Raw genomic sequence first — 14,681 nt, 5'->3', positions numbered from 1 at the left:
ATATACTTCTTATTGCTGCAACGTGATTATTACATGCCGGACACTTGCTTCCCCTATACAAACTCTTAATAAACGAAATCTTCCTATCAAGCATGATAAGAAATATCAGTGATGCATCTACATCTATATCTACAAGTGGCTACAGCTGTRTTCCTCAGTAGTAGCTGCCAACACAGTAGATGCTGTTAGTGTCCGCTGTTCCTTACAGTCAGAGACTTTCCTGTCTTCACACTCATATGGTTGATACTCCCGTGAACGGCAGCTGCTCTTAGGGAGCTTTTTGGAACAAAACAGAGCTTTTGTAGGGGTGAATGAAGATGCTGTATCCATGGGAGGTTGAACAAAGGTGGATTTTCTCTCCTGACATGTGAAAAGGTGGGAACAACACTTGAGGCAGTGCTAACCGAGGGGGGCAGGCAGACATGATGCTGCAGTCCTTGCTCTCTGTCCAGGCTCCGTGGACATTTACTACCATTGCATTAATACTGGAGACACTTTTACCACATCATTTTCCGTACTGAATAGGACAACAGGAAACACAACAGAAACACAAAAGGACTTGGAGAGATTCATTCTCAWGACACCTGTCTGAAAGCTGTAGGCCTGAGCTTTTCACTTGCAAAGTTTCCAAGAAACCCGGAGATATGCAACTGCAYATGTAGAGCTGCGCCAGCCTTGGCTGAGAAAATATATTTACACAAAGAGAAATCAGAGGTTGGTATCTCATGATTTGTTCTTCCTCTGTGAAACGTGTGATGTGTTCACTGCACGTGCAGGGTTTTGCACCACAGCTTCTACTTCTGTTTCTTACTTGGACAAACTGTTGGATTTTGTAGCTAGCTGCACAGCGGAGACAGAGAAAGGGGAAATTTTCCGTAGCACTTGAGCTCCGCCTGCCTTCCCYAGCTATCTGAAGTCCTGCAGGTCAATCAGTGCTTGCAAACTCAAAGCAGAGGGCAGCAGTTTGGGCTGCAGACACAGATTCGGAGTATTTCTCCCGTTGCTTTGCTGTGCCAGGGACAGCAGCCTGTTGGGCAGAGAGGTCTATTTTGGCAGATGAGTGGGGACATACTCCCCATTTCATGCAGCCATTTCATGCAAGCAGGAAAACTCAGTGCAGATGGATAATAGCCACTAACATTTTATTAGGAACAGGGAGTGTTTACCCTAGCAAGAGCGTGCAATGTTCTCTGGCTGGTTGTGTCAGAAGGAACGGTGACCCCAGGTGGCTAATTGCTACAAGCACAGTTTGCCTAAGAAAGACTCATGACTTTCTAAAGGTCAGAAAAGCGGTTACCGTTTGTGAGAGCAATTAGTTAGGTCAGCTTGTGAAATAGGTCAACTTGCTGAACGATTCCAAGAAAAAAAGAAAGTATTTTTTTCTGGGCATTGCAGGCAAAAAGTATTCAACTGTCCCAAAGCAGAGCTGTGTAGAGAAAAGGGGAGGAGAACAGACGGACCAAGCTAGGGGGAAAGTTATCTAAACATAGAAAAAACAGAGAAAAAAGAACAATTAGCATTACGATTTAGCTGATTAGCATTACTTGTTATCAAAAGAGGTGTGCGGCAATAAAGGAGGAGAGGTGCTGGAAAACAAGAAAGTGATGGGAAGCTAGAAAATGGGGAAATGGGAATATCTTGAGGTCTAGCAAGCTGTAGGGAGGAGAAGAAGGTGCTGGTGTCTCTGTTGCTTGTTGAACTTTCTTCTAATAATCATTCTTTGACAAATGGGAGTTTTGCTGCTCAGAGCAATATTTTCTTTCAGCAGAGGTCTAGGAGAGAAGGAGACCGTCACATGGCCCGAATTACCACAGACAAGTGAGAAAAGCAAACCAAGATTTTGAAGATTATTTTTATTTTTAAACAATGCCACAAGACCAAGCAAAATACAGAAGAGGAATCACCAGAGACTAAAACAGCAACTCAGCTACAGTCTTCCGTAGATCTACATGAACATGGGCCTTTCAGACGTTTTTGCGAATATTACTGCATACTGACTCCTTTGGTTTGGAGCCCTCACTAATGAAGGATGTAAGCTCATTTTTTTAGTGTATCTGATGCAGTTCTATCTGATGGAAAAAAGCAGAATGATGCAGAAGCTGGGGGGAAAATAAAAATTCCTACAGGCCTGTATCAAGGTCTCCCAAGAGATGTTTGCTGCTTGATGTTGTAAGGAAAAACATTCCAGAGGGTGGAAAGGACAGCCGTATGATCAGACTGTACCCCTGCCCTGTTGAAAGTAGTGGAAAATATCCATATAACTCCCTAAAATAAGCAGGCTTTGTGCTTTCTTTCCTTACTTCATTTCTCTGCCGGGTATTGCTGCTACATGAGCCCTCTATTCAAGGGCATGTCACTTCATATGCACCTTGGGGGGGGGGCTCTAATAATTAACTGAATGCTGTTAATCAGTACATTGCTTATATGGCCTTGAAATTATGGTGATGATAGTTATTAACTCACATTATTTAGTGTTTGACTTGGAAGGAAATGTATGGGGAACTGCTGTAGGCATGTGATGTGGTGCTATTCTGTGCTGAACACTTGAAATTCAGATAGCTGGATTTTGCACTTAAATAGACTGCTCTTGGCTTCTTTTACGGAGCAGGTCAGGTACTGTGGTTGGTATTGTGAAGAACAGTCATTAAAGATGCCATGACAACCTTGAGTGGCCATGGTCCCACTTCCTTGCTTTAGAGCGGCCTTATAATAAAGCCTAGATCAGCTTCAATTTCTTCTTTCTTTCAGCCACTTTTATTTTTTGGCCCAATCTTTTCCAATCTTCTCTTTTTCAATAGCAAGTGGGCTTGGCTTTTGCAGCTGTATCATACTTCTTCCCTCTTTTATGTCCTTGCTGGTTTTGCCTTGTCATAACTTTGACACAGATACAAGTTCCTCCTCCACCACCACCTCAAGGTGTGAACATTTTCTCTCCCCAGCCTGGGGAATGCTCAGTGCAGACAGAATTTTTAGGGAACATATAAAGCAATCTAAAAAGAATATCTTATCTTTGGTGAGCCATTTCAAAATCGTGGAACTTGGCCAGATATGGGGAGCTGTTTACAAGGATGACAAAAGGCACACCTGGGAGGTAAGGGTCCTTCCCGTTCTCCACAACACTCCCAGGACAGCACCCAGCTCTGCTCCAAAGCAGAGGTACAGGAAAATCCTGATTCTACTGTGTGCTCGAAATGGTCATCAGAATTTTCCCCCAAAACTGATTATTTACAGAAGCCAAACTGTTTTAACTGTTGCTCTTTCCCCATGAAAGTGAGACAGAGTGGACACATGGCACAGACCTTCAATGGAGCATACTTGACGAGGTCAACAAGGATTCAGCTTAAACTCAAGTGAGGGTTGTGTGCTCAAAAGAGCTGTCAAAGTTCCCCACTGAGTCCATGGAGAGAGTCAGCAAGTGCGTCTAGAGAGTAATTCACCTCTCTTTTGGACATCTACATCAAGATGAATCATCCGTTAGAACTGTTCTCCCTCCCTCCCTCRCATCGGCATTAAACTGGCATAACTAGTTTAAACTAAACATAGGCCTGCTAGATTGCCACAGCAGGATGAGATGGATGCATCTTGAAAATCTGTACTGAATTTCACAAGAGAATTTAAAATGTTTGTTTAGTGACTGAATGCAGTCCTCCTTGTCAAATATCTTGAAAGTAGTTCATTATATTCCTATTAAGGATTCCTTTCACAAATAGTGTGCTCTGTGATAAATAAGGAAGGACCATAAAACTCAAGGGACCTCAAGGGCCCAGGATTCAGTGTCTGGCTAAATCTGTCAGCCAAATTGCCTGATGTCCTTTATGAGCTCCTTTATTATGCTCCATCTCAAAAGATGGAGCAGATCTGTGTGTGTATTGAAATGCACCTGCTGTGTTCCTCCCGCTCAGTGGGTGCTAGGAGTATTTCACCATCCAGCGCAAAGTAGGGAGCAAGAATCTACATCTCCTCTACCTGTGTATTCATCATACTTACTACAGTTGCYAGCTCCATGAATATTTATTATACCACAGCTCTGGCTCACTGCTGGCAAATCTAGAGTGTGAGCTTTTTGTTCATGCCCACAGAAATAGGAAATTCTCTGTTTTCCTTCAAAYGCCAAGTACTTTGAATTAAACCTCTCTTCTTGGACAAACAGCTCTGCGAGCGGCATATGCAAGACTAGATCTTAACAATTAGTACTAAGACCCCAGTGCAATGCAAGGTCTCTGCAAATTGCTCTGTGAGAAACAGAAAAAACAGCTGGAACAAAACAGTTGTTCTCACAGCCTTGTGTGTGCAAGCTGCTAAGCCCCAAATTATACAAATGAATATAAGAAACATAAGAACTGCCTAGCTGGATCAGTGCTTCTCGAGCAGTCTTTTGTCTCCAGCAATGGCAGTAGGAGACRTCAGTCAAGGTAAGCACTTGAACCAAGCTGCTTCCAATCCCATCRTATTCTCTCAACATCCACATCTATGATGTGCGTTAGGATCTGTTTATGGACCTGATGTGCATCATCTGAGTCATCSCCATTTGAACCTCTTGATGTTGCAGGAGTGCAATGTCTCTGTGCAAAGAAGAGCTTCCTTTTGTCTGTTTTAAACYGATCTCCTTACTAGGTGTCTCCTATAGGGTTCTGTTATTGTGGGAGAGGATGACTAATGGTTCTGTGTTTATCATACCCCCMATCGCCACGATATTTTTGAACCTATCTATTAACACAAGTGGTTTAACAGCAGACAATCCACAAGCAAATACTACAGATGTGAATATAACAGATCTTGGATGTTCTTCCTTGGCAAGGAAGAGTGTGAGAGAGATCAATCTGCAATCACTCTACACTGTTCTGGTTCACTAAGCAGCTGAGAAGCCAGGATGAACAAAATGAATTGGACACTTGAGGGCTCCAGCATCTCCCCCTACGTCCTCCCTCTCTACATGCTGGAGAGTCCCAGACCTCTGCTGTTTCTCATTCTAAGGCAATTGATACATCCTCTTGATCATTTTAGTTGCCCTTCTCTAGACCTCCTTCAGTTCCACTATGTCTTTCTGAGATGCAAAGACCAGAAATGCACGTTACCCCCAATGCTGGCCTATCAAGACTTTATCTGGCAGGCAGATGATGTTCTTGGTCTCATTCTCAATGACAATGCCCAACATTTTGTTGGTTCGTTTGGCTGTTCCAGTACACTAACCTGAGGATTTTTGAGAAAGGTCAAAGATGATTGAAGGAGCTCTCTCCTGAGCTGAGCTGCCAGTTCAATAACATGTTTGTCATGCTGAAGGGGCTGGGTACTGGCATGTCTCCATGGGACTGTGATGGGCCAGGAGGATTTGCCCTCTTAAGGCCTTGCAGCCTGGAGATACGTGCATTGTGCTCCACTACAGGATGCAACCACACCTCAGTGGAAACCTGGCCAGCCAGACTGGAGGCCAGTATGTTGACATCCCTTACTGACATCCTGGGAATACGTTTTCTTGTGGATAAAACAAATATTGCACATTTTCCTTTCTTCAAGTACAGACTGAAAAAAAAAGTAAAAGGTAATAAATGATTTATCAGGAATTAAAGGCATTAGAAACTTTCATAACAAGTCAACAAATAAAGATCCTTTAATATTTCTCTGTGGGAGTCAAACACTGAGTACATTTTTATTACAATAAAACCCTATCTAATGAGTAGATCTGGAGGCGATTTAGTTTTTAAATTTATTCTACTCAGACTTAGTGTCTTCTTGAGCTTCTGGCTTATCTGAAAAACTCTTTGGATATATTTAGTTTTCAAATACTGAGTATTGTCTCAGCACCATTAACACAGTAATGCTAGACTGAGTTCCTTAACACTTCCCAGTGTAAAATAAAGCTACATAGCATAGATAACTTTCTTCTATAGATGTTTTTATTTACAGTCATTGCTCCCCTGGCCCAACCAAAAAAAAAAAAATAAAAATAAAAAACCTCCAGGACCTTAAAACAAAATGATAAATTAAGTATATTTTTGTGTGATCATATTTGTTTCTTCCTTTTTTCTCTTTATTACCATCAAATTAATATGATAAATCCCATAAAGAGCACACAAATCCTAAGCTGGTCTCTCTGTTGAGCTCCTTACTCAACATGCCCTGTCTCTCTGCTTGACTTTAGTAAGAATTTTTATACTATCTGTCAAGTTAGGGAAATATACCCTTGCTGAATTATAGGGTGAATTTTAGTTCAAAACTGTTTGGAAAACACCTAAAAAGAAAGTGTCTGTAAATGGTTCAAGTCAAAATGGAAGTGCGTGTTGAGTGGCACCAGTTAATTGTCAGAAGAGAAGGATATAKTGAAAGGAGTTCCCCAGGTGGTATCTTGGGTCTTCGGCTGTTCGGTATTTTTAGCAGTTGTCTGGATGATGAATGTAGACTACGCTTACTGTGTTAGCGAAAGACGCTAAGTCAGGAGAGCCAGCGAATACATCTGAGGGCAGGACGGGAATTGAACATGACCTCAATACGCTGGATAGAAAAATGAGGACACAATTTAAAGAATAAGTGCAAGTATTTCACATGGGCGRAGTTAATCTACCTACCTGCAAGATGAAGTACATACATCACTAATTAGATAACTATTTTTCAGAAAACAAAGTAGGGCTCACATGCAGAACAGCAATCAGCAAAGTCAGATCTGTGAAAAACATAAATGCCATGCTGAAATATATAAAATGTGCAAAGCAATCCCTTTGCTTTACATTGTGACGATAAAGCCACAGATCGGATACATCAAGAGGAACTTGGAGCACCTGAAGACAGTTGAGAGGAAAGTAACGAGAATGAAAAGAGCCCTAGAAAACATGACTTAAAAGGAAAGATTGAATAACTTGACTTTGTCTGAGGAAAGATGATGGGGAAGGGGACAAAATAACAGACTTTAGCATGACAGAGGTGGAGCAGATTCTGCCTGGACATGGATAAGCCCTCAAGTTTTCTTCCAGCACTGGAATCTATGATCTGTTAAGGATCATGCTCTTCCTTCTTGYTTTCTGGTCCCACAGTGCAAAAAGTTGCAACCACTGGCCTAACCTCATAATCCATAGACAGAAAAAGTCCTTCTGCACTACCATTAGCTCTTACTTGCTGTGTCATCTGCCTCTTTGAGCAGTTTGCCATAGTCTGCATGACTTTTCAACTAGATAAAGAAATCCAGTTATACATTCCTTGTCCTATGAAAATACTTGGCCCATCTTCAGTTTTAACAGGGTCTGTGATTTTACTGGGACTAGGACTAAGTGAAAAAATGCACATTTTGTATAACATAATGGTTTTATACATATATAACATAATGTGTACTGTAGAAGTCAGCCAGAAACTATGTAATATCTGTCTTGAACACTGGATGTGTAATTTCTGCCTCTTCTAACCAAGAAGACGGCTTTGTTCCATATCCAGTAAGCAGACATCAAAGGTGGGATTCATCTCACCTTTAGAGACCCGCATGGGAGACACCTACATCTGAGCTGGCTGTTTAGACACCCTTTATAGTTGATGAGGACAACTAGACTCATCTAGGACAAGACTGTGTCTTAGAAAATATTTTAAATAGGCCAGATGGAACATGACCTATAATTATTTGTTTCTTCCAAATTGAAAATAAAGACAACCTAGATGATGCTCACACATCATGTGTGACACGCAAGCTCACGCAGAGATACCCTATATCTTAGGCAACAGAAATCAGAGCAGATGAATCTGACCTCCAGCAAATGGTAAAGCACAATCTATTATCTTTTAACACCTTTAGTCCTTACATTGCCACAACACCCAGCGAACTTCTCTTGGTTGAAGACCACTATGTTAAATCTTTCTGCTGCTTGTGATCAAGGCATCTTTCTACACCTTTTCTTTTTTTGTTTTTTAAGCGGTGTAGATGTTTCTGCTTATGAGCTGGTTCRTGAAAGCACAGTTAATCTCAGCTACACGAATTTTGTTGAATCAGCTCTGAATTTACCATCTAATAGGAAGCTGTTGCAAGTGTTCCAAGAACTGGGGCTAGTCACAGAACCATCTTAAAAACTATGTCACAGGAACAGACATAACAAGTTGCATTTCAGTTCCTAGATGTTCATAGTCCACTGCCTTTTCTTTAGCAGAGAAAAAAACATCTGAACTGTATAGACTTTGAGGATTCCTTATAGAAATGCAAAAAGAAAGAATGTCTAAAGGTAAATACCAGTTGTAGGAAATATTTAGAGAAGTTTGCAGCTAGGGTGAGTTGGAAGTTTCTAAATCAAACCACTAACCAAGAAGCGTTAGTGTGCATGTGAGAAAACCTGTGTGGTCCTCAGGAAGGAAGTACAGAACTAGAAAGTTAAAGGTAGAAAGATCAGAATGCGTTTTACATCAGCCAGGCTAAAGAGACAGAAAGAATATGAGCTGTTCCTTTTTGCACATAAATTATTAATGTCGACTCTGTCATTCACTGCAGATTAAGGACTCCTGTTTTTCGCTTCTCAGGAGGCCAGCTATCTTTTATAGCAACAGCCCTTCAATGAGTCCCTAAGCCACTTCTTACAGTATCAAGAACCATCCTTCAAATTATTACTAGAGCAACGCAGCTGAGCCCATGCTGCAAAAGTCAGAGCTCATGGCTAGGGACATCATTTTAAAACCCCAGTTTCCTTTAGGATTTTCCTTTTGGAGTGTTTTTCCTAATGCTGTTCTCAAATAAGGCATTGAATGACATCAGCATTCAATGGGTTGTAGATGAAGGCAATCTAAAGTGGGGCAATTAARCATTGCTGTCTCTAGCTAATGAGAGGGGTGCTGATGCTAGTAGATGSAGTTATACACCTCAAGAAAGGAACTTAGGGGTGGGACATTAAACATATAATTAATTAATTTGCATTCTTTGCTTTGGGTTAAATTTCTGTCACACCAATTCACCACTGTTACCCTGGCAATGTTTTCACGGACTGTTAGGGTAGTGGAGAAGGTGTGGGGTTGTGATGGAGACCTTGGAATTAGCAAAAGACCATAAAATGATGAATGTTTGAGGCGCAAAGATTTGGAGTGACCAAAGGGTCTATTGGGGATTTCAGAGCTCTTCGTCATTGTTCATCGGAAATCAAGGCTGTCGGAGGGGGAAAAAAAAAACACTTTCAGATAAATAAAGCACTTTTCACCCTTTCTCACTTACTGATAGAACTTGGTGCATACGCTGACTTCTGAGCTAGTTACYCAGCTCTCTTTTCAGTGCATGGAAAAGAGTAGATGTTGTTCAGCTGACCTATTTTAGATGTCTGCATTAGGGTGAGATGAATCGTGCTACAGAAGTGTGTCTATCTTTCTGCACTGATTRAAAATGGGCCAAATGTTCTCACAAGGCAGATGTCACATTTGGTCCAAGAATTCCCACCAAATCTTCCCACTTGGCTTTTACATGTCATTAGCAAACTGTATTTATTGTAATTAGCAGTGAACATGCCCTGCGTTGCCTTGATGTCTGCAACTGCATCTCCCAGTGATTAGTGGCCTCGACAAAAATAACCTCCCTACTGTCAGATTTATCCCCTTCACTCAGATCAGCTAGCACGCTCAGGAAAAGTCCTGGATCCAGATCCTAGCATTAACTCAACCATCTGTCTGGTTCTTGTGGTGTTGTGCACAGACTATAAATGCTGGAGTTTTGGGGGTGAGCTCTGGGCAACTTCACCCTAAGGTGAATGCAATTAGACTTGAAGCACTAAACTGTATGGTTGGCAAATTTGTGGTATTGAAAGGTCCAGGACGTCCACAACAGTCACTATACTGGTGTTGTACATGGTATATGACAGTCACTGCTTCTCTGGGAACTGAGAGGGGAAGGAAAGAGAAAGGTGACCTAGCAGGAATGTGAAAYGTGCTAATGAAGCGCAGGAGCTATTTCCATAAAGCAGTTCATATTTCATGCCCTGTAGCATGCCCTCAGAAAGAAACAGCACCTACTTTTCAGGCTGTTCAACAGAATTCAGCTTAACCCAAGAAATTTCTCCTCTGACCTTCACAAATTTAATGTTCCAGCACATCACAGCCAGACCCTATTTCAGTAGGTTTATCTATCCAACCAGGGAACTGCCTGGTGGTTGCTTCTGAAGGTTGCTAATGCAGCTTCTAAATTGGTGGCATGTCCCAGATTGACAGGAAATGGGCAAACTTTGCTGCAGAGCCACTTTCTTCCTGCAAATCCCATCACGTGGGGACAGCAGGGCCCAGGTCACACAGACACTTTTCTATATTGATACCTCTAACTTTCATAATTCAGCCTTTCTGAAGTCCCGTTTTGTTCACTTTTTGTTGATATACCACAGACATCCCTATAGSAGAATAGAATCTTACAGAAAAAGTAACACACAATCCTATAGTTAAAGGCTCTATCCTACAGCATGTTTTTAAAAGGGGTGAAGGGAAGATCCAAGATTTCTTAATTTCTAATTCCGAAAGGTCGACATTTTCTAATCTGCAGAGTTTGATCTGCAACTCTAACTTTCTTTTAATGTAGGAAATTTACCATATAATTTATTTATTTTTTAAGTAGAGGAGAGAAGTCTTTGAAAATGAGGATTTGTTGGGAATTCGCATGGCCTTATATTACAGGGAGGCTGATGTCATTTGTGTTTAAGCAATGAAGACAGAATGAGATTTCCCAGGGCTGATTTAGTTCCTATCAGTCAGACCTTATCTGACYCTTGCTCAGATGCCCTAAAAGGACCACTTTTGTTACATCTGTGTTATCTGCATGATACAAACAATAGCCCTCCAAAAAAAAWTTTCATTAGCTGTTATCACAGTGAGCAAGTGGAAAATCCAAAATATTTGATGTGACTAATAAAAACCACACACACCAAGGCTCCTTAATTTGGAGTGTTTTGACAGCTTATTTAAAGTTAGAAGAGGAAAATACTGCAGACGCTATGCGAGATATGTGCAGTTCAGAAACTACAGAAAGAACAAACATAGGACAATATGAAAATATAAAGAWAAGTTTTATTATATTACATTATATTAATTATATTATTTTATTATATTATGCTCTGTTTATATTATATCATATTAAGAATATAATAGAATGATAATATCTGCCTGCTTGGCTGTTTAGTGTTCATAACGTGTTCAGTCGAGATGATAACAGAGTATATCTGCATCATCTCTCCTAAATGCAATTAGTATTTGTGTGAACAAATTAAGATGAACGGTTTCTTCSCCTGTCCTTGGCCCAGCCATTGATATGTATAGCTTGATCCTTTTTCTTCTTACTGAGTTTCGCAGTGTGACTGACCCCAGACTTGGAGTCCTTCTGCTCTGAGCACTGCCCTAGACCTTTGCTAAATCAACGCTAGAGGGAGGGGAGAGAAGAAAACATGATGAAACTGGAGAAGTATCAAGGATTTAGTTTGCAGGGGCAGATTATGATTAYATCATGCATTTAATCCATGAGGCTTCAGCTCTGCCTGAAAACAGCACTCTCTTCCCACTGTGGCTCAACGAGGCAGGCAGGGTAAGTCAGCTTTTCCCATACAATGCAATTTTAGCGGGAGGGCTTCAGAAAAAAGAAAAAAAAAATCTTCTTCAGGTCTCAGTGCAGGGGTTTGGGGAGGCAGGAGGCAACCTGCACAGCCTTTGCAGTTCAGTTGGGATCCTGGGGTTTTCTCTCTCGCTGCTGCGGCATTGCCAGCGGCTGTGCACAGCCAGACCTCAGCCTCTCATGCTCTCCGAAAGCCAACACCGTCAGCCCATACTGGCTCACAGCCACCAGCATGCCACAGGCGCCGTGTGTCGGGAAAGCCTGGCTCTACCTTTTGAAGGCTCCATCCAAGCAATGACCAGCTTGAACAGGGGGTTTGAAAACGAGAAATCATAATCCACAAATGCAGCCGAGAAACAAGATTGGCTAAGAGGGGGACAGTTTCACGAGAAGGGACTGTTGCTCCTGCCACTGAAGGCAACAAGCTTCAGAGAAATAAGCCCAGAGGGATGGCCAACAGCTCCTCATCCTGATTTTGGTTCTTCCACTAACTCCAGATGTGGCCTGGAGAAGTCAATTCTCTGCCTCTCCCCTCCTCAACACTTGTAAATTGTTGATAACAGTCTTGACTGTGACTTCAGGGATGTCTCTTACATTCGTCTCCTTAACGTGCAGCATTTGAGCAATGAGTGCGCCTTAAAAGCCTTCATTTGCATTATCAGCTCCTAATTCTGATAGCTAGAAGACAACTGAGCAGAAACTTAGTTAAAATGTTTTCTAACTTATATTTAGAAAGAAAGAGAGAGAGGAGCTTCATTTGTTTTTGCTTCAGGAAGCGCTCTGCACCAACAGAGAAGAAAGTCCCTTTCTAAAATAACAAGAAATTCATTAGCACTTCTTGTACTTTTTTAAGGTCACCATTATAGATATTTTTGATAACACATCCTTTTACGTGCATGTGGTCTGCTCTGACGGTGGAGATAATGCTGTTTACAAGGCTCTTACCTGAAAAATGGGTAATTTTTTTTTTTTGAGGTCTTCCTTGTTTTTCAGGAACAGAAGGATAAACGATGTTCGCACTTGGCCATTGCTCCTTTATGCTCTATGTCTTGGTTTTATATAAATTGGAAGGGGTGCAAGAGGTAAAACACGGGATGTGGTGAACATTTTCATATTTAAAAAGATTTAAGTTCAGCTTTCAATTTTCTCGTTTGCTTTCCATGATACCATGAGACAAGATCACTGAATACTTCAGCATACYCCATCTCTGGCTACAGTGCCTTTTCTTAAGAATCATATAGCAGTAACTAGGTTGGGCTAGATGCTCCATTAATGTAACTCAGTATCAGGCCCTTTTCCATTAGTCAGGATAATATCTTAGGAGAAAGGAATYCTATCTAGGAAAATGCAGGATAATCTGCTCTCATCCCTAATCTTGTCTTAATTTCCAGTCATCAGGTTGTCTTACATCATACACTCATGGGAGTTTTTCTCTCTTATATGAGACTGTGTGCTCTGAAAAAACACAGAAGCTTTTTTTTGGCTATAGCAGTATGTTGTGAATTATACACTTACCAAAAACTCCCAAGGCACTCAAACTTCTTGCCGAGATGAAAAGTAAGAACAAAAATAACTCCTGCCTGAGACATAAATTGGAAAATGGAAACTGTTCCAGTAAAAGCAGAAAGTGCTGCTCCATGGAGATATTTGTCCTCTAGACATGACTTGCCTCCTGTTTACTGCCCAGGCATGAAAACGAATCAAATAGCTGAGACTGGGTATCTCAATTTTAGATGGCTAAAATCGGTTAGATGAATTACACTATAATTACATAAGACATCTTGGATGACCATACAATAGAAGTATCCCACAAACATGCTCCTGCCCTAGCGTGTTATCACTAAACAGCTGAGAAATGCTGCCTGAATGCTGAAGGTCTACATCCTAAAGCTGAGTCTTGCCATTTAGACCAGACTTCCTTCATTCCCAGTGTAAAGGATGAGGATGTCCCAACAAATCTATTCTCTGTATGCCTCAGGCATCCTCTGTAGCAGAGATGATCAAGAAGGACTTAGGGTAGTGATGTCAGTCCTCCAGCAATTCTGCCACCCAGCTCAATCATTTCAGGGCATTCCCTAGTGATGCTGATGTGCCATGGGAGGGTGGATCCATCCTTGAAGATGACTTGCTCCACACCTTGCTTGCAAACATGACAAGAAACACAGTCAGGAGCCTGCTCCAAACCAGCAGAACAGATTCTGGATGTCACAACATGTCACATATTTTAGGATACCTACCTTAAGTGTTTGAGCTGTCCATGTAGTCACTGATGAGAATCCAGGACATTCCTAGAGGGATTCATGTGGCTCAAGGGAAATAGCCAACCCTCTCCCTGTTGAAGCAACAGAGCTCCTGAGGATGTCTGACGTGGTGCTTGCTGAGGAGAACAAGCAACAACCTGAAATCAGGCAATAGGAAATTCATTAGGGTGAGTCTGAGCAGGTGGCTGGTTCTGAGAACACAAGAGAGTGCCACCACTCACTTGGACTTCACAGAACTCATGCCATTTCCGAGCTAAAGAACCGGGGTGGAAGAGGAGGAGACCTCCTTTTGCCCATTTTCTCAGTGATCAGAGCACTYGCTCAAGAATCCAGGGCAAGCCTGGATGCTAATACCCCCCATTGGTTCCACTTCTCTGGAGAATTATAGCAAGAAATAAAGCTATGGAAGTAATTACAGAATCCTTGAATAATTCTGGCTGGAAGATACTAGTGTCACCTGCTGCTTGAAGCAAGATTGGCTATGGGATCTGACCTGGTTACTCAGGTCTCTATCTGGTCAAACCTTGAATACTTCCAAGGACAGAGACTGYACAATCTTTCCCAGCAACCTGTTGCAATGCATGATTGTCCTACTACCCTATCAATGTGCTTTTAACACCAAATAATCCTGAGTATATTGAAAGCAGCATGACAGCAGTTTACAAAGGCTTGAGATTATTCTCTTTGAACCTCAGGTTCTTGGATTCAGCTGTTTGGAACTGAAAATKATTGTTCACAGAATCTGACATAAATCTGCAGCCAGCAGAAGGGTAACTTTGCCCAACTGTAAATTGTCAGCATGAATGCATTTCCATAACAACCCACAGTTCTTAGAATTTACTCTCAAATCCAGAATTATACTTTAGTTCAAAAAAAAAAAAAAAAAAAAA

Source organism: Rhea americana, unplaced genomic scaffold (genome assembly GCF_003343005.1).
Source record: "Rhea americana isolate MKP2758 unplaced genomic scaffold, rheAme1 scaffold_1, whole genome shotgun sequence".
In the NCBI taxonomy this organism is placed as follows: domain Eukaryota; kingdom Metazoa; phylum Chordata; class Aves; order Rheiformes; family Rheidae; genus Rhea; species Rhea americana.
This window is presented reverse-complemented; position numbering follows the sequence as displayed.